Below are 18,167 nucleotides of genomic sequence, written 5' to 3' on the forward strand. Positions count from 1 at the left end.
GAATCTGAGAGAGAAATCTGTGGCTCTGTAACACCTGAAACCATTGTTGGTTTTGCCCCAATCTCGACATGACTCTTGGATCCAACAACCACCTCCTTCCAGTTTGGTTTAAGGCGATCTATTCTCATGTGACTCAAATCCTCCATGGGTCCCCTCAGAGGTTGGGGTCCCAAACATGCCAACTTATTTGAGACTTTTCATGCCCAAAAAGCAAGGGAAAAAACACATGAACATACATATGCAAACATAATAACTTAAGCATGCAACAAAACATGAACAACATGAGCTGAGGGATTCCTACCTTCAAAATCAAGTTATGGAAATTGCACAAATTTGAGAGGGTTTGAGTGTTCACCCAACCTCTAGTTTTAGAGTGGAATTCAGGATTGAAGGAGAAGGAGAGGAAAAGGGCATGATAAGACTCTAAATGCTTCCACCAGGTTAAAACCCTGAGTAGAACAAGACCCATCTTGGGCATTTTGGGTATTAGCAAAAAGGACCAAAAAAAGGTCCAGACAATCCTGCACCTAATCTAGGGAGGAGGGAGGGGTGGGGGAGGGAGACTCCATCCCCCTGAGGACAACGGAGGCATGCACCCAGGTTGCAGTCAGGTGCAAAGGTGGGAAGTTGCAGAGCAATGAAGAGCAACACATTTGATAAATTTGTTATTATTGATACTGAACATTTTTTATCCTTCAAAATTTCCCTCTAACCATCAATTCTTTATATGTGCCATAAATGTTCCATCTTGAAACCACTTTTTTTTTTTTTTTGGATGGATTTCAGGAAGGTTTATGTGGTGTTGATATTTCTAATTTGACTGGATAATGATCTAATCCTACATTTGGAAGTATTGAAGTTTGAACAGAGTGCTTGAAGTTTCTAAGATCACCTTTAAAGGTAAATCAATTATTATTATTGAACATTATTATTACAACATTCATTTATTTTCACATTCATATTTTTTCTACAATTTTTTAGTTTATAAAATATTTTTAAAAAGAAGTTAAAATTTTATAACTTAAATCGGTTCCAAGACTTAGATTTGATATTTCAATGTCTAATAGAATACTTATATATAATACTTAGTTACATTAAAAAATTGAAATGTCTAATAGAATAGGTAGATATAAATTAATAATGTTTAATACTTACTAGATGTAAAATGTTAAAACTAAGTGTGGTACCAATTAAATATATTACAAATAACATTAGCTAAAGTTATCTTTTCATCTTTTTTCACTCCCTATCTCCTCTCATTCTTTATTTCAATTTTTTTGATGAATAGTCATGTTCTATTAAAAAATATACTAAGAATACAATTCACAAAAAAGGGGTCAGGGGATACAAGATCACCCTACGAGAGAGTTCAAGCGACCTAAGCCGGATCTAAACACATGGCATCAGCAGGAAATAGCAACTATTCATAAAAAAAAAACATATATAGCAACCTTAGGCTACCAAAGCAGTGACAATCGAGGGGGGAGGATCATCTTTGTCATTGAAACCCCAATCATTGGTGGGATTGGGGGGCAGGTTGGGTATAGACCATCCGTCATTAGGAACAACAATAGCAGGGGTATCAGTGGTAGCCTCCGCATTTTTGACCTCAGATCGCAGAGGAGAAATCGCCAATGCCAAGGGGGCCTTTATTTCAATTTTCATACTCTGTCCCTTCTCATTCTTTAATACCATTTTCATCTATTTATATATATTATCCCTCTTTTATAGCTATTGACTTTGACACTTTTAAGTCTCTTATTCTTTACAAATCTAATCATGTGTCATTTAAAGTTTCTTTATTCAATTATAAAAGATTAGAATAAATTGTTCGCAAAGAATGCCCACCTTTTTACAACAAGATTTCACACAATTATATTCTAGAGATTATCATGTTAGATGCAGGGGATGAACCAGTTTCATCAATTTAGGGGTTAATGGCACATTCAATGGGAACGCTCAAAAATCTTCCAGACTTATCTTTTCAGTAGTTGTAAAACATATAATTTTTCTGAACCCTTTTGATCTTATTGAGTTGATCTTGATTGAAGCCCTCAAACTCTGGTTTCTCCCACCAACGTCCAACACAGGGGGCAGGTGAAGATAATTCTCCGCACCCGTCTTCCCCATTCTAAATGGTGGAGATTATTTTCATCAGTCGATTCTGAGGATACGGGAAACCCAAAGATTCATTGTTTCTGAAAGCCCTAATGGGAATCGCATCCACACCAAATCTGTTTTTAAATTATAGAATGATATCAGGTACAATTATGCAAACATTTGCAGTCATAGCTTAGTTGAATAGATATTTGATTCACGAAATACGAAAATTGAACATAATGGGAAACTCTTTTATACGGATAAATTGGAAACATGTATATTTTTTATTAGATAATCGTTATAAATCAGAAGATGAGGGTTTTGAAAGAGGAAATTATGGTTAACCCATTTAATGTTTGGTAGAAATCTCGCTGGTTGCACAAAGGCCCTGTAATAACCCTTCCCAATGGGCCACTAAAAATTACCAATGCTGAAGTATGATATTCTGTGCAATGTAAAATACTGAATACATAATAAGCAATTTAAACACTCGACAAGCAATCTTCAAATTCTATCTTCTACAAAGGATGCAATGCAAAGAGTCCTCACTGTTTTAATTACTCTTTAATGTTTTGTTACATACAATAGTCTTTAATTAAAATATGCAAATTAGACAGTGACTGGTATTTTAATAATTGTGATAGCAATGATTGAAATTTCAAACCCTTATTACAATTGTGACTTACATTCACTCAACTAATTGTTATATCGGAATAAGGAGAACCTAGATTAATGCCAATGAGATTGAGTGAATGATGAATTGAAACCTTAGATCTGTTCTTGACCTACCCCTATACAACCTGCCAACACTGTCATACCTGTACGGCTCTGTGCAATTTCTAGTAGAATTCGTAGCCTTCAAACATAGTACCTAATCTGGTATGGATTGAATCACCTGGGTTCAAGGAAGACAATGCAATAGGTAGCATGAAGTTTGGACCAGGTATGAGGAACTTATAACCATAAATATGCTTCCCAACTTCCCTTCGAAATTCTCCAGTTCTACAACAATTTGTGTAGATGGAAATTTATTCAACTCTTGCAAGTCCTCCAATGATAAATGATGCAAGAACCCCACCACAAGACTCCAAAAAATTTCAACCTTCAAACAAGTCTGAATATTCAATGAAGCCCAATATGAAATGGTTGAATACCACCTCCAATGTGCAACCCTTCAGAAGATCTTTCACTTCCTCAGTTATGCGATCTACTGGGAGGTATCGTTCCCAAAGACCAATAGACTATTAGAAACCCTTGGCTTCACAATAGACCATGTGATTGTATTCACAATCTGATGTCAGGAGAAATAATAAAAATTGGATGCTGAGAATGAAGCCCCAGATGCCTATTTATTCTTTTTTCCTTAATAGGTCGTCCTCCTTTTTAATTTTAATTCTTTTTTCTCCACTTCTTCTAGCAACTTCCAAAACATTACTTTATATTATTTATTAAGTGACTTTATAAGATATTTTATAATTCAAGTCACTTTATTAAATTAATTAAATATAAAGTTACCTTTTAATATTTATTTATTTGATAACTTTATAAATAATTAACTTAATACCACTTATTTATTTAATTAAAATAATTAATTAGTCATCCTCATAAATATTATTATTTTGGAAAACTTAATTAATTAAATTAATTAAATCAAATTGCAGCTAAAACGGGGACATTACAGTCCGCCCCTTCTTGTAATTGCTTGTCGCCAAGCAATCTCAGCAACAAGTACCATTCTCCTCCACTTGGATCCCAAGTGAAGACCTATGTAATTTCTCAATCATCACCAAATAGCTCTTGCATCATTTGCTCAATCCATCTATCATTTTGTCATACCAACTCAATACCACCAATGCATTACATTGGCCTAAGCGGAATGTACAACCCAAGTCTACAACAATGGTGAACACTCCCGAATGAAACTGTACCCAGTATGGAGAATCCACATACTATACAACTCCTTGCAGAACCCAACTCAACTAAACCTACCTCTAGTGGAAATGAATCAAACATGCCAATACTAGTATCGAGGACAGATATATCCTCATCTCCACTGCCTCTATCAACCTTGACCATGGATAGTCTCAGAACACCAAACACCACAACTTGTGATTGTAAAGAATCTGGTAAAGACTGCAGTCGCTCTAACTCCATGGTCACCTCAGCCAAATGAAACTAAGACTCCTTGAAAGCTAACTGTGTATTCTTAAGAAACTCAGAAGTCACCTCGAGCTGCTGAGTAAGCTCACTCACCTCATCTTCCTTGGTCAATAATCCTTCATATGTTGTACTACCCCACTCCATAAGATAATCTTTGTCGGCTACCAACTGCATATAATTTTGTCTTAGAATCCAAATAGCCTCCCATAAAGAGTGGATCTCTATCAAGGAAAGATAATTGCCTCCCTGCTCATCACTAGTAGGAGAACCCCATCCGTAAACTGCTAACAACTGACGAGCAACATCGAAATGCTCGCAAGCGATAGCAATGTCTCACTCACTAACTCTCAGCTAACTAGACACATGATTGTGTTGGATGGTCGAACTCCTATATTTTACCCCTAGTACACTATCTAAAGGAGTAACCTCAGAATAGCTATCATCTGTAATACTGCCATCCAAATTCTGCAGACCAACTGCTGAATTCTTATTATCATACGGAGTCACTGAAGCATCAACATAAACCTCTATATCAAAGGAACCCGCTGAAGAGACTAAGTCCTCAACACTGCCAACAACATCCTCCTGGGTGTCATCTGTAATAATCAAATCCTGGGACTCTTCTGTAAACTCTATCATATCTGAGGGATCATCAATCCATTCCAACAAGTATGGTCGACTGGATACATGAACAATGCCCAACACAAGTGTATAAAAACTAATTCCAACATCAAAAAAGCTATTGGTATGGATGAGAACTACACCTGGTAAACTACTAATCAAGTCCATGATAGTGCAACAAATACTACTACCAAAGAATGATAGATATCTCCGATCAAAACAATCCCAAGTACTAAGATAAGGATCCCAACATCCAATCCATGAACGGAGATCAACTGGCAACTCAAGTAAATTTCTCACCTGCGTAATGTGAACAATACCAACTAACTTCACGTACCTTCTATTGTACCCATTACAATCTTTGAATCTGGAATGTGAATGTTAGACATACTCATATCATCATCAACATGTGACCTGACTATAAAAGAAAGTTGAGTCCCTGCCATACACACTAACTCTTGACTTGAACTCAACTCTAAACAAAGCTCATCCACATGTCTCTTAGAATCTTGGAGAGCCAACTGAGTACACACCAAAGAATTTCGAGTATCCTCCAGCTCATGAGAAAGCCAGTCAACCTCCTCTTCCTTCCTCTTCAATGCATCTAAATAGATTCCTGCAAGATTAAAGAGATGATTGCGATCTGAAAATAGATATAAAAAACTTACCTTCATAGCTTCCATGCCTTCCTTGATCTATTGTAAGTCATCACAAGAACCTGTTGTGACTCCTTTTTGTCTCTCCTACAGTTGAATCATCCAAAGGTGATTCTCGATCAATCCATGCATCCTGTCATGATGAGATAAAGCCACGACAATATCCTTTTCCTTCATCTTCAGCTGGCTTGCCAAAACAAGTGAAGAACTACTAGCCTCTATCTCATGTGAAGAAGCATCCAACTGTGCCTGATACTCATTTTCTGCAAAGTCCTGACTGCTCATGACAGTATCCTCAACTGTTGTAACTTCATTTGGACCAACTGTACTAGAATCACTATCTGCATCAATCAAGCAATCTGGTGTGCCTGTGATATCACCCTCATATGCCCCTGACTCAATCTGCAAAACATCTTTAATCACTTCTACCTGTGAAGATGATGCAGATAAATCATTTCTTAAATGTTTGCTAATGTCACCCTATACTGGATCAGCATGTCTATTAAACTCCTCATACAAGTTTCTTCTTGTCATAGGGAAAGTACTTCGATCCTTAGGCCTATCGATTAGACTCTTTAACCATGTACTTGCCTTAGGTGACATATTCCTCTTTTTTGTCCAAGTCCACCATAAATCTTCTGCCAACAGTTTAGAAATTTTACCCTCCTCCTCAAACAAGATTGTAAACATGATGGAGTGCATCGAGGCTAATACACTACTAGGATGAAACTCATCAATAACATTCCAAAAGGTGTTAAACATCCTGTGAATGCTACCAATACAACCTACTGACAACATAATGTGTTCAAATCTACACCTTGCAAATACTTCAAGTAGTTTTACCTTCTTTGTGAAATAAGGGTCCCTAATGTCATCCAATTTTTCGAAGCTTTTCACCATGGCATGAAGTACCTCTCTCATAATCTAATCATCATAAGAATTAAGGCCAGCTATTATCCTCATGATTTCACTAATGCAAGAGAGAGCTGCAAGTCTTACCACCTCCTCAGGATGTCTCAATAATCAGGGCTTAACCAATGAATCAAATGCTGGAGATAACGTTGTTTGCATAGCATCAGGTCTTGACTGATCAATCTTGCCTAAATAAGTTTTGAACTCCTCCAAAGTTCTTAGAAGGTCCTCTGTTCGCTGAAATGGATGGTCTAATTTATTCTTTGCATTTTGCATTCTTTCTTCCAAATCCATGTCTCCTATTAAAGTCATGTTGACAATTGAATTCAATCTGAGATAACCCAGTCAGGTTGGTAGGAAACTGCTCTGATACCACTGTAATAACCCTTACCAATGGGCCACTAAAAATTACCAATGCTGAAGTATGAAATTTTGTGCAATGTAAAATACTGAATACATAATAAGCAATTTAAACACTCGACAAGCAATCTTCAGATTCTTGTGAGGCCTCGCCCCAACCCTTTGTAGCCTTAGTTATTACTTTATCTTTTTGTTACTTTCGACCCGAGATGTCGAGACATTATCAGATACTTGAACATATCATATTATTTCATGTTGTGTGATGTTATTTTCAGATATTTGATGTCTGTTATTTAATGCTTTATGTATATGTATGTGATGAATTAAGTAAAATGTAGGATTAACACATTGATTTTGGAATCTTTATGATTAAGGATATAAGTAGGATGCAAGAAACCCTAATTTATGTATGTTTCAATTTATGTAAATTTTTGATACATATATATATGTATATGTGATTTTCGGGGCTATTGATGGGTGTAATGAGTGTGTAGATATTTTAGCCGAGGAAACTGACGGAGGAACAAAACTGATCTCTATGTGTTAATTTTTGGAAACCTTGTTGTTCATAATTCAAGTATTGTATTGTGAGATGTATGTATATATCCTTTTTGTGATCAGTTAATGTCAATGTTCGTAACTATGTTCTTTTAGTGTCGCTTGACACTCATGAATTATTTGTGCTCTTTAGCGTGCTAGTTAGGGTTAGTTGTGTAACCCTTGAACCTAAGTCAGTTTAAGATAGTGTTAGTTTGTTGATTGAGTTCTTAATCGAGGTTAGTCATCCCTTAATCCGGTTTAGTGCTTAATCTCAATTTTAGAGTTGTTAGTTGGTCCTAATTAATCCCTAGCTTTTGTTTGGCTCTCAACCTATTCCTAAGGCTTTAAAACATGGAATATTTATACCCAAGGGGTATGGGTATGGGTTAGGGGTCTTTTCCAACCCCTAAGCCCCTCTTATTGACTTTTGAGACCACTCAAAAAGTCTCTTTTTGCTTTTGTGCGAAAATTGACTATGGCTACCATGAGTTTCATTACCCCACCTCCACTTAGTGTTTAACCATAGTGAGGGTAGAGTTAGGAGTTTCTAGAATTGCTAGTGGGTGGGAGAAGTTATTGAGCCCTTTGGTGGTTGAGTTGGAAGCTTATTTAGAGGCCCTTTTTGGTCTAGTGGAGGTTATTACCCAATCTCTACATTTAGAGAGGAGTTCTTGAAGATTGAAGCAAGGAAAGGGAAGCTCTACTCAAACTTGTTCATTGCCAATACCTCTTTGTGAAGGTTGGAATTCTCATCTCCCTTGTTCAGATTTTATTCTTGTTTCATGCTTATGCTACATTGTTGTTGTTTCAATGTTTGTATGTTTGTGGGTATGTTGGGAAGCTTTGAAAACCATGTTATTTTTGGATGATTTCCTTTCATGTTTATGTTTGCAATTTTTGAGATTTTTCTTGCATGGGTGTTTTGGTATTACTCACCCTTGGAGAGGGCAGAAGTGACCAATTTTGGGAAAGGTCTATTTAGTCAGACTCCAACCAGTGTAGAGTCTCTTCTCAGGATGAGAAGAGGGAGAAAGGGTAGGGTGTTATGGGCCCCTACCTGTCAGCACAAACCTTGTATGATTTTGGTACGTTGAAATGGAAGAACAGAAGTTCTTGGTTTATAGCCCCGATTGGGCATCTGTTGGTGTTGTGCTTGACTTCTCCTGGTTGGAAGAATCCACCTTTCCCTAGTTTTGATTCATTATGAATCCTATTGTGTAAACCATGTATGAATATGTATATTTGATTGACTCTTGGTTATGCTTGGTTGTCACCTGATCGAATTTTGTTCCCTCCATGGTTCTAGAAACGTGTTGCAAAAATAGTTATGGATCCCTTGATGAGGGTCATGAAGAAAATTCAATTGAATTGTTGTAATTGGGATTGATATCCTATGTAATTTGTTTTCCAAACTTTGTTGTAATGGCAACGACACCGGGTTTTCTTCCTGGTTCTTTCTCGACTGAGCCCTTGAATCAGGTTTGCCAATACAATTGGTGTTTTAGTATAATTGCTTGTCATGTGATTTAATTGTAAATTTTAAATTGGATGGATGCACATCAAAATAAGATGGAAATAATGTCGATTTAACTAGGAAAATTTCAAGTTTACTTCTATGTTGGAAACAAAAATTATATCATGGATGTAGATTCAGTTTGATTGAGAAAATTATTAAGTTTTTCCTTATTCGATAAATATGAAAATTTATGTTAAGGAAAGAAAAATGATTATAGTTAGTAGTTGTATTCAGTATGTTTAGGAGATAAAATTTAATCATGTTTTTATAAGACATAAAATAATGTATCAATGTTTAAAGCTATTCAAAAATATATACCTTAAAAAAATATATACATGGCTTTGAAATCTACTTAGACAATTTTCTAAAATAAAGGGTGTGCTTCAAGAGAGTAAAAACTCTCTGCCTTTTGCATGAGAGAAGCATTTAAATGTCTTTTGTGATAGAGAATCAAAAAGATTCCCACTTTATCCCTTTTGTTTTATAAAATTTTTGTATTTAAAATTATAAAGAAACAAATAATAATAAAATCTATTTAAAAAGGAAAGAAATTATACTTAACACTTTTCCTAATATCTTGTCACCCATAAAACTTTATGAGTTTATTTCATACCTTCTCACCATGGTGGACGTCAATCTTGGAATGATTGTTTCAAAAGGGTTTATTTAAAAAAGTGTTTTCTTTGCTTGTCAACAAATCAACATGGGGGGGGGGGGGGGGGGGGGGGGGGGGGGGGGCGGGGGCGGGGGGTGACGTCACCCTACCCCCATGTCCCATCCACCTTTTTCTTTCTTAGTTGGAGTGCTCAAATGTTCTTTTATTTTACCCATGTTATGTTAGCAAGGTGGGCAAGTTGTGTTTACTTTATAAAATTTTTGGGGCTTGCGTTTGTTTGGGCGGCCACCTTGGGACAGAGGTACTAACGCAGGTCAATACTAAGGCCAGCGCGCTTATCAAGCACTACCCATGGAGAGGGGATAGGGGGGGGGGGGGGGAAGTGTAGGTGTAGGGTAGCTTAGGGTATGGGGGGGGGAGTTTGAGTTAGTAGTTGTTTTTTTTTTTAAGTTAGATTAAGTTATGATGTTAGTGATAGTGTTTAGTTTAGTTTTTAAATTAAATTGGTTAGTTTTAAATTTTAAGATAGTTTTAGTTTGAGTATTATGTTAGGTTAGGTTAGTAATATTGTTAATTAAATTAAAATTGGTTAGTATTAGTTAGTAGTATTAGTTATTAGTGAGCTTTTATGGTTAGTTTAATACTAAATTTAGAATTGTGTTAGTTTTTACCTTGTCATTAGTTTTTAGTTAGTTGTTATAGGTTTTGTTTAATTTTTTAAATTATTATAGTTTTATTTTAAGTGAAGTTAGTTAGTTAGTTTTCAGAATGTAACTAAGTTGTTATTAGTAGTTAAATTTATTTTAAATTGTGAGATAGTATGAGTTAGCATGTTAGTTACAAATAGGTTTTAATTTATTAAAATTGTTTTTAGTTGGTAGTATATATTACATTTTATCGTTACATTATGTTATTGGTTAAATTGTTATTACTTTTGAATTAGTTAAATTTAATGTAATTTAGTTAGTTTTATCATTAATGTTATTTAAATCTAAGTATAGAAGGGTTGGTTGCCTTTTTGGAAATAAGTTTAAATGGAGAATTTGTTTAATTAATTTTTCTTTTCAGATACATTGTTATTTAAGTAAATTTCGCATATCATTATAAGTTAATGTAATATCATAAAATTTTGTCTATATCAACTTAATAATGAGAGTAGTAATTTAACAATGTCAAGAAACTATACCTAAAACTGTGAGCATAACCTTATCATCTTAGTGCATTTTATTTATCCTCAAAAAAAATTGGTGTTTTTGCCCTCGTAGTTTGGGCATGACAATTCTATCTTCTACAAAGGATGCAATGCAAAGAGTCCTCACTATTTTAATTTCTCTTTAATGTTTTGTTACATACAATAGTCTTTAATTAAAATATGCAAAGTAGACAGTGACTGGTTTTTTAATAACTATGACAACAATGACTAAAATTTCAAACCCTTATTACAATTGTGACTCCCATTCACTCAACTAATTGTTATATCGAAATAAGGAGAACCTGGATTAATGCCAATGAGATTGACTGAATGATGAATTGAAACCTCAGATCTATTCTTGACCTATCCCTATACAACCTGCCAACACTACCATACCTGTACGGCTCTGTGCAATTTCTAGTAGAATTCGTAGCCTTCAAACATAGTGCCTAATTTGGTATGGACTGAATCGCTTAGGTTCAAGGAAGACAATGCAATAGGTAGCATGAAGTTTGGACCAGGTATGAGGAACTTATAACCATAAATATGCTTCCCAACTTCCCTTCGAAATTCTCCAGTTCTGTAACAATTTGTGTAGATGGCAATTTATTCAACTCTTGCAAGTCCTCCAATGATAAATGATGCAAGAACCCCACCACAAGACTCCAAAAATTTTCAACCTTCAAACAAGTTTGAATACTCAATGAAGCCCAATATGAAATGGTTGAATACCACCTCCAATGTGCAACCCTTCAGAAGATCTTTCACTTCCTCAGTTATGCGATCTACTGGGAGGTATCGTTCCCAAAGACCAATAGACTATCAGAAACCCTTGGCTTCACAATAGACCATGTGATTGTATTCACAATCTGATGTCAAGAGAAATAATAAAAACTGGATGCTGAGAATGAAGCCCCGGATGCCTATTTATTCTTTTTTCCTTAATAGGTCAACCTCCTTTTTAATTTTAATTTTTTTTTCTCCGCTTCTTCCAGCAACTTCCAGAACATTACTTTATATTATTTATTAAGTGACTTTATAAGATATTTTATAATTCAAGTCACTTTATTAAATTAATTAAATATAAAGTTACCTTTTAATATTTATTTATTTGATAACTTTATAAATAATTAACTTAATACCACTTATTTATTTAATTAAAATAATTAATTAGTCATCCTCATAAATATTATCATTTTGGACAACTTAACTAATTAAATTAATTAAATCAAATTACAGTAAAACGGGGACATTACAGGCCCTCAAAGTTTTGAAACATCAAACAAAATGGGAAAAACAAACGCAAACAATTTCATATTGAGAAGAATAAAATAAATGATCTGCTTTTAGTTCCACAGGATTGAGTAGTTATGGAAATCTGTTGATGGGTCAAACCAGAGTCGAATTCTTTGCTCTTTGTTTCCAGATCTATTTACAAAAATGTTGGTCTGCAAATGATAACCCTTTCCAGGCAGGTTTCCCAAAAATTTGAAGTCGATCTCATCATGAGATGTTGAATCTGACGACATCTGATGCAAAATGTGAATACAAAATGTGAATACGACCAGTTGAATTTCTAATTCTCAGGAGGTCATTTTATTCATGTATCCAGATAATATGGATTTCTCTAAATAGGTTTCAAAAAACTGTTTTCTTAAAAATAATCCATTTCTATATGCCTATGAGCACAAGAGGATTGACAATTTTTTTTATTTTAATTATATTGAAATGTTTTGTAAGAACAATATTTTGAATCATACTTGATATGTAGAAAGTTGAAACAATTCAATACAGTTTAGTGCAGGAAAGACATAAAAACACCAGTTTAGTGCAGGAAAGACATAAAGAAGAAAAGTTATGAGTTTGGAGTAGATTAACTTGTGGAATAGGATTGATATTTTAAACTAGTGCTGTAAATGAAAGAAATATTTACATTAGATAGGTTTAACATTTTTCTTAGAAAATAAAAAATATCCAAAAAGTATTTTTCAAGACAAGAGCCGAGCTTATCACTCAAAAAAATTAATGAATATTTGTATAGAGGACTCTAGTCTGCAAGTAAGCAGTTCATAGTTTCTTTCTAATTCTTTTTTACGTGGAGATAATCTATATTACTAAAACTTTCTGGATATGAGACTTGCTTACATACAAAATATGTTGTGACTGTTCCTACAGAATTTCCAGCGATCAGCTTAATTTTCATGTTAAAGTTTCCAAACAGATATTTATATTTCGAGGTAAAACCAGACCCTGAAACAATAATTGAAAGACAATGTTAGTTTTGTTCTAATTAAGTTTTCATAAACATTGTATTATACAATATACAATCTTCTTGATTGTTACAATGATAAGTGGAATACCTAAAGCTTTGTCCAAAGAGAGCTCTACCGTCTCTCCATTATTTAACATGGTCATTTCCCCATGAGATATCAAAGCTGTCATTGAAGGAGGAGGATTCTCCTTGTGAGGAAAAGTGTAGAATGAGCATCAAAAGTGAAGAGGCATACCATCCACCTCTTTTTAAAACTAAAAGCTTCTGACAAGTCGTCTTCATTTGCAAATACTGGAAGTAATTTTTTTAGTTGCTTTACCTTACTAGACATTAAGGGAACAGATTCTGACAGAGCACCCTTCTCTCAAGGTCTTTATGTTTCTATATACTGTTCAATATGCCATACTATTGATGAAGGTTGTACAAATAGTAAATAGACTGAAGATAAAAGGAACTATCAATGCAAGTGACATTTATGGTTGCAGCTGGAGTCATACTGTTTTTCAGTGGTGGAATCCATTCCACTTATAATTGTCAAATATTCTGAATAGAGAACATTTTTTCATGTTTTTTGGTTTTTTATGGTAGAAAATTGAATGTAGTATAAAAGATAAATAACATATTCTATATAGAATTTGAAAATCACCATACTGAATAAGTTTCTACAATACAAAATTTATACGCAACTGTTATGCTCTATCAGATCTGTTAGCGAAGTTGAATGATTTTTAAAGAGTCTATTAGCGATCAAGCTTTTTCGACTGCAAGACAAATTTCGTGAAAGAGATATCCTCAAATCCTCAGCTTTTAGCCAAAAAGATTCAGCCTACAATTCATACATATCAATAGTAAATAATTTTTGCTTCCCTTAACCTATTTTTTATAACTACTGGAAAATATTAATCTAGAGTTATTACCAGGGTAAGTAACTATTTTTTTGTAACTGGCATAAAAGTCTCTGAACTGTACTAGTTATATGAATGAGTTTGGTGTTAACTTAAAGCTATGAACGATTGTAGGCACTGAATTTCATAAAACTGGGTCCCATACATTAACCAAGACAACATTTTCATGCTCCTCTGTCGGACAATCAAATGATTTTTCTTTTTTGGCTTAATATAATTCAACAGTTCTTGAGCTGAGGTGGACATTTGCTTTTGGTTTTAGAAGAATGGCTGGTCATCTGAGGAATCATGAAATGAAGAAAGGTATTTGTTCTTTTCATTTACAGGTGTGAGACAGTTGTTTCCAAATTTTATTCCATTAGAATAGATTAGAACTGGCCCATATCTGATATAAAAGTCATATGCAAGGCTTTCTGTCGTACATGTAAGGAGCATTTAAGGTCTTGGAAAGTATGGACCTACTTTCTTCGTGGAATCGATGATCTGATGAGATATAATAGCTCTAAATTAGGGAGAGGGTTCAGTAGTTCCACATGTTATGGTTTAATTATAATTGTAATAAAAGTAGCAATAAGGTGTAATGATTATTCTGTTAGGAAGATTTAACCTTAAAATTATGTCAAAATAATAGTTAAAAAAGAAAATAAATGTTGTTTTAAAGTTCAAATTTGTTCATTTTTACAAACATAAATTTTAAAAGTTAAAAATTTGGTCCAAGGGGTTATAGTTGGTTGAAGCGATGACTTCTTATTGTGGAGACCCTGGTACAAATTCCAAGAGGGACATCTTTGTGGAATTCTAAGTTGTGACTCTTGGTCTTCTATTGGTTGTATTTGTCCCATTGTAAAAGATGGATTCTAAGTTGTGACTCTTGATCTTCCAAATGTTGTTTCTAATGTGGTTGCTCGAAAGGAGCTTCAAATTTCAAAATTTAAATGGGTCAGCTATTTTCAATCCAATGATATTTTACCAACTCTCACATAAAAACTTTTCACCTCAAATCCTTACAAATACTCAAATAAAACATCAAAGCAAATAAAAACATCATTAGAATTTTGGAAGCAATTTGTTCATTATTTTATTTAGTTTCATTATATTTTTAATTGTAACTGGATTTCATTTAAGATATTAAAGAGGGGTGTGTGTTTTTTTTTGGATCGGTAAGAAGTCGAAGCCAATATTCATTATTATTATGTGATGTGATCAATTATTATTATTAATATTATGCTTCTGTAGAGTTGAACCCAAGATCTCTTGGATAAGAGGTTACCGTTGTGTTGTAGGCTCTTGCCTATTAAAGAGGAGTGTTGATCTTATATAGTAAAGATGAATAAAGATTCTTTGAACTAATTTTCTCTAGCAACACTTATTTTTTTCGCCAATATTTTGGATCTTAGCAATTCAATCTAGTATATTAGTGAAGGAAACGAGCTTACATAAAGCTAGGGTTTCCACTTTTAGGCATTCGTGGATCTCCTAGTAGGGATCCTAGTAGGGATTAGAGAGAGAAAATTGGTCCAAAAGTAACACTACCTGATACTTGCTACGTTCATGTGTGGTCGGCTATTAGTAGATGTGTTTTCATTTTTTGGACTAGGTCTATTCCCCTATTCTAATCGTTAAAATTCCTTCTAGTTGCCATAGACATGATGAAGTTTTGAAATATATAATTTCTTTATAGATCATAGCATGTGACGTAAAATACTTTACATTTATATTGAAACAAATGACTTACTCAAATACAATATTATTATGATAATAATAAAAAGTTTGTCAATTTGTATAAGAATGTATATTTTTTCTTCAAATGAAAGATTTATTTTATGTTGGACCATAAAATGTTGCTTAAAATACATATTAAAAAGAAAAATTTACACAATCGGATCTAAAATATAAAATATAAAGAATAAAAAAAAACAAGTAAATTTTCCTCTCTTTTTTTCAAAATTTATGAAATAAAAGAAATGCGTTTTAACTAAATTTAAAAATATGTTAGCCCATAAGAATTATATTTCAATATTTTTTTGAAATTGAAAAATGATCATTCTCATTCTAAGAAAAAGAAAAAAATAAAGATAATCTTGAAACGTAAGGGCCTATTTGACAATGGGAATATGAGTGGAATAGGCATATTTAAACTCTTAAAATTTTGAATTCTCCATTTGGGTACATCAAATTGGAATTGCAAAAGGAATACATATTCCAATTTTTGCCCAAAAATGAGCATTTCCAATTCCACCTATTTAGGTGGAATTGGAATACATATTCCTATTCTAGTTTTATTTATTTTATTAAACATAAATTTTTGGGTACACGAATTCCCCATCAAATTCTAACTAAACCAAACAAGAAAAGGAATATGTATCCCATCTTCTATTCTAGAATAACAATTCCAATTCTCATATTTCCATTCTCGTAGCCAAACGAACCTTTAAACAAGTTAGGCACAACTTGCTAGCAATACTAATTCTCTGGAAAGCATGTCAAATGTTATAAATCCCATTACCCATGTTTAGTGTTTGCAACAATCAATGTGCAGATGTAGGTCTCTAAAGTAAGTGCATGTATACGTTCTTCCACCGCATTAATTACTATTATAGAGATAACCAAGAGCAATTGAACTTCTACCATGCCCTCCCAAATTGCAACAAATTCATAATCAATTCAATATAAAGATTGAATGCATTCAAAAAATAAATAAAATGCGAGTATCCCAACAATTTATAAAAATGAACATTCAATATCCATAAGAAAATTCCAACCCAAAAAGATTTCTAGATGGGATCTAATGAGAAAATTCTAATCAATCAAAACAAAAGAAAAACTTACAAAACAAATTTAATTTTATATAAAGAAAGTTGGTTAAATTATATACTTCTTAATAATTTTCTTAATTGCTCCAAATTTTTAGATCTTCTAAATCACAATCCCCTTTAATTGGTCAAGGAATCTCCCCCTCTCAATGTCCTCGACCGACAGAGGAGAGGAGACTTGGATAAAATATGAACTAAATTTGTTTAAAAAAGAAAACAATGTAGGGTCCCAATTACGTACAAATGGTGACAACAATAAGAAAGTTTTTTCCTTTCAGAATAACAGAAGATATTAGGACTGAACTAAACAAGAATAGGAATATGTATCCCCATTTTCTATTGCAGAATAACTATTCTCGAATAAAAATTTCAATTCCCATATTTATATTCCCACAGCCAAACAAACCATTAGGGAAAGAGAATGAGTAAAATACTAAGCCAGTAATGAAACTAATGTTAATGTCGTGACAAGACATCAGCCAAAGAGAACATTTGAAATGCAATTTGATAGAAGGAAAATGCAATTACTGATAGCACAAAATGACCAAAAGCAAGCCTAATAAAATTCATTTCATTCTTGCAAATTCAAAAGGATTTGGAATTGGTATCTCGCGATTGCCACACTATGAAAACATGAAGATCTTAAGCAATCCTAAAAGAAGCCCAAATTCCAGTCAAATTTTTTTTCTCACCAAAAAACTTGTCAAGGTTTGCAAATACCAAGAAATCAGGTGAGAAAATTGGAGGAATTGTTCTCAAAGAAGTTGGATCCTATCTTATAATTAAATAAAATATTAATCTGCAAGTATAATTATCAAGGTGTTCTATTTGAATGCCTTAAGGGGTTGTTTGGATCATGGATTTGGACAGGAATTAGAATTTGTAGTTCGCAAAAATTTCTAATCCATTGTTTGGGTCTGCAAAGTGGGAATGGGAATTGGAAAAATAATAATTTGGTATCCTCATTTACCCCCCAAAACAAGGATTTGGTCTTCCATCTAAATAGGCGGAATTGCTCAAATACCCGTTCTAATTCTAATTTGTCAAAATTGGGAATTCCAAATTAATTGAAATAAATTTGATTTCGGCGTCCACTTGTGTATGACCCTCACTTTCACTATGCAAACATGAGTTTTTTTATCGTTGCTATCTCTGCTCATATTTTTGTTTCCATTGTTTGCTCGCATGTATGGTCTATTTGCTGATGAGCACTGTTGGGACAACATTATCCCAAGTGGGTTTAGGGCTTTGTTTGATCATTGTCGATAAAACTAATAAGATATTTCAAATGTCATTGCCATTTATATAAGTTTCCAAGTTCAGTCCAATTTACAAATAACATAGGGGAGAGGACCTAGTAGTTGAGCACCCCAAATTTGCACTTCTCAAATCCTATGTGGAAATTTCAAATCACTCCCATTTTTTGATAGTAGCTTACTTGGCAAGTCCCCTGCTTACAACTAAGATTTCAGAGCAACATGATCAAATATGATGCCACATCAAC

At 33.7% G+C, this 18,167-nt stretch overlaps 1 pseudogene; it reads right to left on the bottom strand.

Annotated features, from left to right (window-relative positions):
* Nucleotides 1-1,927: 1,927 nt before the first annotated feature.
* Nucleotides 1,928-13,227, bottom strand: LOC149561349 (putative xyloglucan endotransglucosylase/hydrolase protein 5; annotated as a pseudogene).
* Between the last annotated feature and the right edge of the window lie 4,940 nt (nt 13,228-18,167).

Source organism: Cupressus sempervirens, chromosome 4, assembly GCF_028749045.1.
Source record: "Cupressus sempervirens isolate cs-2001-9-10 chromosome 4, ASM2874904v1, whole genome shotgun sequence".
Classification (NCBI taxonomy): domain Eukaryota; kingdom Viridiplantae; phylum Streptophyta; class Pinopsida; order Cupressales; family Cupressaceae; genus Cupressus; species Cupressus sempervirens.